This window comes from Meleagris gallopavo, chromosome 13, assembly GCF_905368555.1.
Source record: "Meleagris gallopavo chromosome 13, MGAL_WU_HG_1.1, whole genome shotgun sequence".
Lineage (NCBI taxonomy): Eukaryota > Metazoa > Chordata > Aves > Galliformes > Phasianidae > Meleagris > Meleagris gallopavo.
The window spans coordinates 10,202,852-10,215,437 of NC_139416.1; the positions used below are offsets into that span (position 1 = coordinate 10,202,852).

At 36.0% G+C, this 12,586-nt stretch overlaps 1 protein-coding gene across 3 annotated transcripts in view; it reads right to left on the bottom strand.

Moving 5' to 3' along the window:
• LOC100543167 (transcription initiation factor TFIID subunit 4-like) overlaps nucleotides 1-12,586 on the bottom strand; it is a 132,778-nt gene that overhangs the window by 77,174 nt on the left and 43,018 nt on the right. The window contains exons 11-12 of one of the 3 annotated variants that reach the window (XR_014886166.1): nucleotides 10,545-10,644; nucleotides 10,114-10,158 (exon numbers count right to left, since the gene is read on the bottom strand). The exons of the other annotated variants lie outside the window; for them this stretch is intronic. The gene's annotated coding sequence lies outside the window, so the exon portion shown is untranslated. Of the gene's footprint in view, nucleotides 1-10,113; nucleotides 10,159-10,544; nucleotides 10,645-12,586 lie in introns of those variants that run through there. 3 annotated transcript variants of the gene reach the window in all.

A 12,586-nucleotide genomic window follows, 5' to 3' on the forward strand; every position in this document is an offset into this window, starting at 1 on the left:
AGAGGACTCTGAGGCTCCTTACCAGGTTTTATCCCAGTACAGCGATAGAAGGTAGAAGTTGAGGCAATATGAGTCCTCAGAAGCAGCAAATCCTTTGCTTTCAAGATCACTGCTGACACTTACACAATCCCAGGCTGCAGCCCACAGCACACTGCTGTGTACTTCAGCACACACTACTAGTTTTGCTTTAAACAAACATAACCTTAACAATGCTTGAATATGTTCACTTCTGACATAATAATACGTATGCAAAGCATTCCAGGAAATTAAAATACTCTGGAAAGTGTTTCCTGAGTGACTAATTAGAGCAGTCGTTGCCTGTGGGAGTGACCTCCACACAAATACAAACCTGAGAGGCTTAAAAATGAGCCTATTTTATGACGCATTCCTATCTTTTTCCAGCCAAGCTCGACGGTAAAAAAAAAAAAACCATAACACGTCCGAAAAACGAAGACGAAGTAACGAGCAGCGTTCTGGCATGCCTACAGCTTTGTTTCAGCGGCAGAGCAGCCGGCAGTGTACTGCACCACCGCGGGGCGGCACAGCCCTCCCTGCAGGGGGCGCTGCAGCCACCCATCCCCGCGCAGCAGCGCGTGGGGAGAGTCCACATGAGGCGCCCAACTGCGGCGGGAACCGGCCGTGCCCGGCCGCCTGAGCTCCTTTTTTTCTTTCTTTTTTTTTTCTCCAACCGTTCTGTCTATTTAAATGTATATTTTATTACATCACTACAGCACATCATCCCCACGCTTCCCAGAGCTGAATTCTGTCATATATTTCTGATATTAATTTTTTTTGTAATGATTCTTTGAAGTCGTTATCTCTTTAACTTAAGCTATCACTGCCTTCATACAGTACACGGTACCTTAAGGACTTCAGCAGTATGTATATGACTTCAACTGATTTTTGCTTTGCCACTAAAAAAATTCCATCTGTCTTGGTGCCCAATTTGTCCTCTGTAATAGAGATGGAGCTCCACCGAGGTTGCTGAAAGCTGAACGCATAATGGAAAGCAGACATTCGCATTAAGATCCCAAAGCTGCAACTGTTACTCATGCAAATTAAGTCCTTGAAGTCGTTGGGACTATTCACGTTGGTGGGAGCTTGCAATATCCACACATATTTGAGCATGCACCACTTTATTATGCAAACGTGTAAGCAAAGCTATCAATCTGAAAATAAAAAACCTAGTCTGAATGATAAAATACAAGCAGAAAGGGAAATTTAATTAAGTGCTATCTAGAAAAGAGGTTTGAGATGGAAAATTCTGCCAGGTATTCTAGTTACAAGTAGGAATGAGTAATCGTTACAATAATAATTCTTCGAATTTCAGCTGTTTAACTACAGCTACCCAACTTCTCTGAACACACAATGCTTTCATAATAAAGAACCACCATCTTTTTTTTTTTTTCCTCATGATAAAAGTTTTCCTAATTTTAAGCACTTTTGCCCTAAGTCAACTCAACTACTATGCAGCTTGTTTTGCCTATTCAACTCTTTGGAACTTCATCCATAATGAAAGGATCGTTTCCTGAGATGCCCACTTCCCAAAGAGTCATGCCCTAGGCCCTCCCCACCAGCCTCCACGATAACCCTGGGAGATTTCCTACTCCTGAAATCCCTCCGCACAAGTCTTCACAATTTTAGAAAACTACCTGAAAGCCAATTACAAATGGTGGCCCTCACGCCTGTCCTGGGACTTGTCCTTTTGAATACCTTTTTCAGGGATGTAAAGGGACATCTAAAACACCCTCATCAAGTTTGCAGATGACCGCACAGCGAATGGTGCAGAGCTGATGGAAAGCTTATGGTGGGCAGTCAGCCAGTCATGATTCAGCAATGCATCCTGGCAACAGTGGAGACTATCAATACAGTTGGTTGTATCAACAGGCGGCAAAAGCAATCAGTACATCAAGAGAGGTGACTACTCCTTTTCTTTTGGTGCAGCCCACAGCTCAGTTTTGGGTACCCCAGTCCAAGAAAGATTTGAAAAATTTGAGTCCAAGGACAAGTCACCAGGGCTGGAACATTTGGTCAATACAAGCAGAACCTGAGGGATCTTTATCTGGGAGAAGACAAAGCTTAAGGCAGAGGTTATTTAGGAAGATTAATCCAGTCTCTTTATTGAGATGCCTGGAGTAAGGATGAGAAAAATTCATAAACTGAAACAGTAAAGGTTCTGACCAGACTTAGGCAAGAATTCTTCATTAAATGTTAGAATACTTTACACAGAAAAACTATGGAATCTCCCACCTTGCATGTTTTTATGACTCAGATGGACAATAACTTAGACAATCTAGTCTGATTCCCTGCTTCTCTTGAACAGCACCAGTTTCTTCGCACATTCCTTGTTATCCCTTCTTATCACAACATCCTAGCTCCCTCACACATCTAGCATCATCCCCCGGCCTATCTTCCAGCCCACATTTATCCAGCTTGCCAGCTGGGCACAGCCAACTCACCACCCTGAGGCAAGTCTGTACAAGAATGCTGACTGGCAGCTATCCAGTCAGAAGGAAAGAAAAGAAAATTTGATTTTCCCCTCAATTGGAACACATAAGGGCTATCTAGCTGTTGATTTATCAATAAATTCAAAAGTTATCTGCAGGGAGAGAGAAAGAAGGCAAATAGACTGTTCCATCATCTAAGGCTAGCTTTCTTTGGAAAGCAGGCTAAAGAAGAAAGAATACAGCACAAATTTTCCCAAAAACATCAAGAAACCAGGCTACAAAAAGATAAATGTATAAGAAGTCAACTCGTCATTCACAACATTCATCATGTGTGGAAACAACATGTCTTCCTTGCTCTAAATTTATACCAGTCATTAGTTCTGTTAGCATAGGACATCAGAAGCAGGGTACATTCCAAAGCTGTATACTACATGAAGATTTGGCACACTACTGAAATACTTGGGCTGTACTTGGGGCAAAGATGGGAAAATTACCAGCATGCTCCTGAAACAGTAGTTTCATCTATACTTGGAAAGGTTGCCTAAGTTATACTCTCATAAACAGGCATCTATACAACCTTACTGATTTTCTGACTGAAGAAAAGTTTTGATAACATTCTTAGAGACTTTTAAAAATAGCTCTTACATTTTTTTTCTGCTATTTAAATAGATACTTAAAAGCAGCAAAAGTAGCAAAATGACACTATCTCATAAAGCCCCAAAATGCCAAGAAGTAGAAACTGACTCTGTGCAAAAGGCTGGGAAAGTTAATACTTGTAGTGGTGAAGAAAAAGATAGTAAGACTTCAAAATAGGAACTTACATCTTCTTCTGTGCTTCATCCACTCCTATGTATATAAAAAAAGCATACTGGATTTTTTTTTTCCTTCAAAGGAAAATTACGCTGATCTTCAGATAGGAAAATACCTGAGACCCACTCCTAAAGCACATAATTGTTTTTTTCCAATTTTAATTCAGAAAGGTTTATCTTCCCTTCACAAGTATGCTTGTGCACACACTAAAATATGACAATAAATATCAACTAGATAGTTCATATTTAGTTTGATAGGGAAAAAGAAATATGAAGTTATAAAATATTTGTATATGCAATTATATGAAAATACTTCATGTTCTTAACCGTATCATGAAGCACAAATATTATCATATACAGTTTATCTTTCCAACCAGGTCACAGGATAGCTGGTTCAACTGCAGATATTTTTAAGTCCCAGCATTCTAGATTCCTATCTTAACTGCTAACTGGTCATACTATGTATGTATGCTTACACACAAAATATTAAGAGAAAATAAAGATTAAACAAAATAATTAATGTTGATCAACAAACTGCTGTCACATACCTTTGTTTGTAACAAGAAGCTATAATTATTTCTGACTTTTTTTTCTGCTCCTCTTTATGTGCTCTAAGGTTGATACTGTGGATGTCTTAACTTGTAGATTCATAACCCAAATTCTGCATTATAAAGCAGTAAGGAGCTACACATTTAAAACATCAGGAAATACATAGTTTGAAAAAAATTGCTTGGTATTAAAAAATACATTTGCTAAATTTAAACATTTTCAACATCAAGCACAATCCTTAAGCCTTTAAAATGACTTTAGCAATGTAATTCTGAACTTTTCCTAGAGCTATGATAAAAACATCATCAAGGATAACAACAAAGATGGAGATGGAGCAAAGCAAGGCTCCAAGCTGTAATTTTAACCAATCTCTCCACTTGAATTTGAGTTCTTATGTTTTAAAAAGCATAACTAAGGTCATGTTTTTCATTCAAGCATTCTTGCCAGTACACTAGAGCTATAAAAGACCATGAAGAAGCAACGAATGATAGCATGAACACTTCTATTCTTTGTGACAGAACTTAAGTCTCAATTGCTTTCAGGGGTATCACTACAAAGTAGTTGGTGGAGTCACCTTGTCATATGTGAAAAATATGAGGGATCACAAATTAATACTTCCAAAATGAACAAATTTCTAATCTGCCAAGCATTTATAGAACAGTATAATAAGGCCTGTCTACATATTAAATCTTAATTACATGATTGGAAGCATTAATAGCAAACCCATGGTTCAGTCAGCATTTAGTAGAGCTCTACAGCATATGAAATGGCATGCAAAGAAAGTATAAAAAAGCACTGAAATATTTTTGTTACAAATAAACTGTTTTCTACTTAAAAGTTCGCAATATTGCAAGAGAATTTCTATAAAGTTAGAACTTGTATATAAGTTTCAAAAACCTTGAGGGAAAAAGCATTCAGCAATATTATTCTGATATTGGCATATGTGTCACTAGCACAAGGTTGTTTTTTCACAAACATAAAAGTGCCTAAACCTTGTCATTGAAAACTTTCAGGTTCCAAGAAGTGAAAATTTTGAAGAGTGCTATTATCTACTTCCATATTTGAGGGGTACCGACTTCGCTGTGCTTTAGAAATTTAATTATATTTTATTGATCAAACAAACCAAAATAAATCATAAGAATACTGTCCTACTTGAGAAGCAGGACAAAACACTATCGTTGCAGATAGGCTTTCAAAGAATCAAAAAGTTACTTGAATAATTTATACTTAAAGAGGACTGACAGGACAGAGATCAAAGATAAAAAAAATTATTTGTAAAACATTAGGTCTAACTTATTACTGATGTGATAAATTATTGAATGCCTGTATAAAATCTCTTTACATTTACACTTAAAACAAAAAACTTTAAAGAATTGGTTTTAAACTATTAAACTGCATATATTTAGGGCTTGAATTTGTCTCGTCCTTCAACACAAACACACTGGGAGAGAGCCTATTTATTCTCTATTTGCTCTTAATCACAGGTCAGCCAGAAATGCAGAACACATTCACTGCTATCATCTTAAAATTAGAAGAAACTTAAAGTTTAAGTTCTTTACGTTAAACATTGGCCACAAATGGAACCAGATTTCTTAGGTCCAGGCCTCATCTGCTGTTACAACAGGCTTGCATAGAGCAAGATGGAAGGAAATCACAGAAATTCATCCTCCTTGCATCTGGGATATTCCCTATTTGTCTAAATTTCTATTTTACCTCATTTAACAGCATCAGATGGGGAATAATAAAACAGAGATGCATCTGGCCATACCTATCTACCCCATCCCCAGAGCATAAAAAATACCTGACTGTGCTTTGGATTGCACCTATGATTATAAGATCAAGCATCCTTCCTCCTCATTCATCCCAAACTATTCACCACAGTTTACAACCCCGTCTCTCTGTAATTTTCCCCATCAAGAAAAGTAATGTTTTTGAAAAATTACCCCCTAAATTGCTGCAGCAATCTTCCAAATCTTTAAAACGATGTAATTCTTTAATTATTTCAGCCCTTCATTTTAATAGCATGAAAGAAAGTGATGATTTTATAGTTCTGCTGAAGGTGTCAAGTCCTATAAAATTAAATATCTTTAAAAACATCAGGACCAGTTAAGTAGTCATCATTCAAGACTTAAGCTGTACAGAAACTTCTGACAGCTAACAGCTGACGAAAATGAAAAGAAGAGGTGAGCAGTTCCCTTTTAAAACAACACAAACAGTATCTGCAGGTCCTAAAACATACCATGTGTTCTCTACAGAATGCAGGTCATGAAATCAGCAGAAAGCAATAGGCACTTTCCCTAATACTAAGACATCATTCATTCTACGCTCAGCAACAACATTTAATAGTCAGCCTGCCTAAACACAGCGAGGAAACAACTGTAACGCACTATGAGCCCGAGGAGCCATAAAATAGCAATTACTGAACTTAGTTGTCCCCTGTCCTGAAGCCCAACCTGATTAGACTGGGACATCTCCCACACAGCAGTGTCCTCAGCCATCAGCACTGCATTCAGAACTCCATCAAAGGGAAAACTCGATCTTACACACTAAGGTAGACAGTTGGGGATTGAACACAACAAAGGAAGAAACTGAGGAGGTTGGCTGGGTACAAAACACTCTGGAGTTGTCTGGAGGGGCTGCCAGAGCCCCAGACTACCTTTTAGTATTAAAAACAGAAAGAAAAGCTGGTTAAATGGAGTGATGTGCAAATAGTAAATCACTAATTATGATGATGGGAATTAGAGATTCCTAGCAGTGTAAGATAACCTAGTGATCTCAGGCAAAACAAACAGTATCACGATTTTAGCTGTCATCCTAGGTTTTCAGTCCTTTAAATAAAAAGAAGCTTCAAGTCTTACTAAATAAACAAATAAATAATTTAATCAGTGTTGATTTGCTCTACTGTTAAATCTGTCTGGGAGACATGATGAGGAAAGGTAAAACTACAGCTTTAGCTGCTTCCTTCACAAAATCAGCAAATCCAAAGTAGTTTGAGCAGGTGCCTCTGAGAAACTTGGAATCTGGAGAGTGTTTAGGGAAACCACAGGCTAGGGAATGCTTTGTGCCAAACTAGAGAGTATTGGTGCCAAGTGTTTTGTGTTTTGGTAAGCAATTCCCTCTGGCAGGTACAAACCAGCATCCCTTCAGTGAGGGGCAGATGGCCAAGATATATTCACAGCTCCAAATCAACCTTGAACTATCTCAACTGTTATGGGAAAGATTTGGTTAAGTAGCACCCCATACTGTTCAACACTATACTTCTAGTTCACCTTCACATAAACTGCCTATGCTAGAAATAATGACTGTTTATCACAAACATTATTTACAAAATAATGGAAGGCTCCACGTTAGTTACTTTAGTAAGCTTGTTTATATAAGAACATTTTTCCTTTAATAGGATAAAATCTCATGAGCTCACTTCTGGATAAAAGTGTATGATATATTTGAGGACTCAGGTCTTGCTGGGGCCTAATGTCTTTTCTATACTGTTTCAGAACTACAGACCATGAGATGATTCTTCAGGAATAAATTTGTGAAACTGAGAAATCAGTGAAACACTAGTTACTTTTAAGTATACATATAAATAAATCCAACTTACAGATGAAAATCCTCGAAAAACATAGCTCTTTTCAATGCAAAACACAGCAGAAAAGACCAGCCATACAATTCTAATGTAACTTAATATTCTGAAAATTGTAATACTCTCTTCTTTTGCTTTCTCCAAAATAAGTGCCAATCGAATTATTTTAGCAAAGTAAGGTTTAGCTAAGACTCAATCTCTGCAGGACAATGCACTGCAGAGAAAAGCACTCAAAACTTTTTTCAGATACTACAGTGGATTTAACTTATTCAGTACAAATTATACTATAATAAACTTTTTGCATTTCTGCAATTGTATAAAAAGTTAAGAAAGGTTACACTGAATAATACAGTCTGGCACCCATTCTCTAACAGTAGTAGTGTGAAATGCTGCTGAAAAAAAAAGAACAAAAGAGCATCCATGTAAAACTGCAACCATATACAGCTTAGAACCACCCTAAAGGACCTACCTTACTCTTCACTGCCTCTCAATGGATTTTTTTTTCCATTAATTTTTCAAGTCATTTCTTGAACCTGCAACATCCTAAAATAAAGGTTTGACAACTATTCACTTTTGCTTGTTTTGAACTTTCACCTCCTAATTTTACCTAATAATCTAATTCTTACAAAACAAGACCAGAGTGAAAAATGGCTCCATTCTAGGGAGCCATAGCAGTATAATTATTTTAACACAACAGACACAGAGAAACAGCCGCATAGATCAAAAATCCACACATAACCAGGCCAAAATGCCTATTCCCTTATTCAAAGCTATTATGCAAGTCAGTGAGAGTCAGAGCAGGGAAAAATATCCTGGAAACAGAAAAAGAATTACTAGAGAAACTGTTTAACCCTTCTTACATGATTAGCGTTTTTTGACAAAAGTAATGTAACAGTGAGAAAACAGAGAAGCCTTATTTCTTTAAGAATTCTCAGCAAGAGCATAAGTCCAGGATTACAAACATAATTTTTTTGGCAAAAAGAAAGAACTAATTTGAGAAGAGGTCTGACCTAAAATATTTATAACCAGACAATCCAGTTTCCAAAATTCTGTCTTTGAGCTAAGTAATTACAGAGCTAAAAGGCAGCTATTAATCATCCCTGAAGAGTATTTCTATAATCCTAAGCAGTTTGTCTTCAACAGAACCATGCTAGTTGCCAAACAGTATTATGTACAGGTAAGCAGAGGCCTGGAAAATGGAAGCAGTTGCCATGAATCAGGAAAGCACTAACAGAAAAGCAGTGCATCTAGCAGTAGAACAGAATATTTGGTATTCAGACAGACAGCAAGCCTGACAGCTTGATCAGAGCGGACAGAAAGATAATGCAAACTCTGAGGAACAGAAGTGGACTACAATTATTTTTTTCCTCATTTTCTCTGTAACTAAACTGTATTTTATCTAATTCCTTGTGGAAGAAATAAAAATCTCAATGTCTTAAACAGAAGATGAAAAGATATTAAACCATTACAAGACCTCAGGCTTAAGTAAAAGAACAATATGATTACGGGTTTATGTTAGGTGAGCAAGACATGGGAAAGAACTGTTATAAGAATGTCAGAAACGACAAGCACAGATGCCAGTATACTGTGACATGGTCCTTGCAATAGCAGAACAATCTAACTCACGTTCACAAAAAGATAAAATAAATACCACGAAAAAGAATTTGCCTATATGCTTCTGTTTTTTTGAAGCAGATTATGGAAATAATGTAGACACTTTGGCAATTTAGTTTTCCTGAAGAAACTCTAGCTCTGACTCTACAAATGTCTCGTAGGTTACATGTCTGAAGAGCTATCACAGATGTTTGCTGATATTAGGCAGACTAGTTCAACATGAAGCCATATCTTAAGGAGGCAGGATGGGTAAGTCACCTGGAAAAGATACATGTGCACAAAGAATACAGGAAATTATAAAAGATACCAGAAGAGTAAACCATAACCTGAATTTCAGAGTGTCAGCAACATTGTCTGTGTACGTCCAGGATTAGAGGAAAAGTTGTCAAGATCAGCCATATTCACTAATTAATGCTAAACCTATGTATTACCAGATCATCCACCACTACAAAGTGATTCCAGATCAGATATGGTCACGTAATTTTTTTCAAAACAGTTGTGTTTTATGATGGTTTATATCAGATTCATACATTTACATTATTGTGCAGGAACAGATGGTACCTCATCTGGCACAACGTCCAGCGATGAAGTTACCTCCTTGAAAAAAAATAACCTTTTGTTATCAGTAAAATGTCTTTGTACTGGTTCAATACTTTTCAACATTTGGCTGTGGCTTACTTTATTTAACACTAGACAAACTACAGCCTAACACTCTTGATATCTTAACCACTGAAAAAAAGTGTCAAACTGCCAGTGTGTTATTCTACAACATGGACTTTGTGTGCCGTAGTTTCGGTAACATAAAGACGACTAACAAATGCAATGTATTAAAACAGAGAGTGACATTTTTACCTGCAGAGCACTGAAGTTTTTAAGCGCAAATTCAACTTATATGAGAAAGAAAGACTAAAGATGATGAGGTATTTCAGTAATTTTAAGAAACAAAAACATTGCAACCTTAGTATGAGCAGCAGGATTGCCAAATAAACATAATGAACAATCATTGTGATATTTTAGAAACTATTACCTTTTACTTTTCTCCCCGTAAATGATCCTCCAAGATACTGCTCACTGATCAATGACTTCCTCCTCCACAAAGATGTTCCAACATGTGTTGAGTTTCGGGACATTAGTACCACCTCTAGAGCATGGAGCTTGCCTACAGGGATAACGTAAGTCAGATTTATTGCAATATTGAATGGTTCTCTAAGGTTTTCTTTTTATTGTTCTTATTCTACATCCCATGTTTATTACTAGAAATCTATTTATGAGTTAGACTTCATGAATGAATCTGACAGAGAATGAATCTCCATGGAACAGTATTCATTTTACCCTTCTTTGCAGAGACTGAGAAATTTAAATCACTCTGTTTCCAGATACAAACTTATTCTGAGGCTGAGAGACAAATTACAGCTTCATTTTCCTCACAAATAATCATAGTTTGAACAAATCTTCATTTATTTCTTGTAGTGTTGCAGAACCAATTAGAGTAATAAAAAGAAAACCTTAGAAATACACAAAAACATTGAACAGAGGCTGCCTTACCTTTCACAGAAAGGCAGACTCCAAGCTCTCAGGTGGTACTGAAGTTATCATCCCAACACATGTTGGGACATCTTGTAAAATAGGAAGTCTAATCATGGACCTATTAGAGAAAGAACAACAATACATTTTAACACTCTTCTGAAATATTTACTGGCTATGTTTATTTGGCAACACTGCTGCTGATACTTAGATGGGAATTTATTCCCACCTTTTTTTAAAAAAAAAAAAAAGGAAATAGTAAATGTAAGCAACATAATATAATATTATATTTTAACATGAACAAACAATAAATTGCAGTACAGAACAACAAATTTGTTGCTAAATATAACATAGTAAACTAAACGTTCATAGATATGAACATTGATGAGATAAAGAAGCGCACACCTAAATGAAATTTCTAGTAATTTGCTTGTATTACAGAGTGGGAGAAAAACTCTGTACTTACTAAGAAAGCCACAGAACTATTTCATATGTCAGAATTTATATACATTTCCATATCTGTCATGTCTCCCTACCTGTGACATAATTATGTTCATAGGAACTTTAGAAAGTCAACATATTTGGCATGCACAGTAAGTTGCAGTATGTGTTACACAATACCTAGCACTTTTTTCTTTTTTTTTTTCCCCTGGGAAGCAGCAACTAAAGTCACAGAAAACCCCACTCTAGATACAGTTCAATTGGACTACGTATCTTGTTAGGACAGTGAACAACTTCAAAATTCTATGTTTAAGGAGAACAAGGACTTCATGGGCTGATTTGCACATTAGAACCATCTCCAAACACAAAAGTTATGTACACATATTTAAGGAGGCCATCATGACAGAAAAATGCTGTTGAAAAACAGTGGTATTAAAAGGAATATTTCAGTTTGAAGAGAAATCAGCTTATGGATAACAAGTTAAAAGTCAATAACGAAAACAACTAGCATCAACAAAAAGTGCACTGAAAACAAAAAAAACATGTTTGCAGGCAATCTGATGGATCAGAATTTCAGTACCCACAACAACTGTAATCTTAGCAGCTATGAAAACCCTCTAAAGTAAACCAACCTCAGAAATAAGTATACTTTTATGTTAGAACTGCTCCATATGTGAAAGAGCAATCATCAATAGTAGTTTCATCTCATTCAAACATGAATACAACTTTTGACAAATAAACAGATGAAACAGGGATGACAGAATGACACTATTATTTAACTAGTAACAAATGCTTTAAACAAAGGCTCTGAAATCTACTGGCCCAGTTCCATGAAGGATATTCCAATCAGTTTTTAGTTGTTTAACAATAAAAAATGTCCTCCAGAGTATTAAAATTATTTAAAATACATACAGGTGCATACAACTCAGTTGCCACTGAGATGTCATAAAGTAGATTCAGTATACTACAGAATACAGAAAGATAGATAAGCTATTTGCTTATGTTTTAGCATACATTTCTATAGCAGACATAATTCAAATGTAACTGAACAAAGAATCAAACAGAACAACAATCAACATGTCATTAGACAATTAAAAATGCATTGCCAATAAAATAACAAAAAGGTAAATCTATGTATTATGTTGAACCTAACCCTACAACCACTACACTGGCAGAGACAGTGGCTTAAATCTATAAAGCTGAACTGTTCTGAGGCCATTTTAAGAATGACTGTAGACCTCTTCTGATCTAGGAGCATCTGGATTCAACAGTGCATTTACAAGTTTCATAATAATACACCTGCACCATTACATGTGTTCTTGACTAAAAATCTATTTGGATGAGTAAGAGAATCCAGTGCTAATTATTGACAGGAAATGTCAGAGGTGTATGCTATTTTGCCAATGTAATAGATTTTTTAAAGGAAATATGTAACAGTACTTGCTTATAGACATAAATCAAGAACTTAATAAAAACACGTTACAGAAAGATTGATTTCTTAATGAAGATATAAAAATAATTATGAATTAATGTGAAATAAAAAAAATTTGTAATTCTTCCATACATTTTTATCACACATTCAAGTAAAAATAGAAATACAAGATGGACACTTAAAATGTATT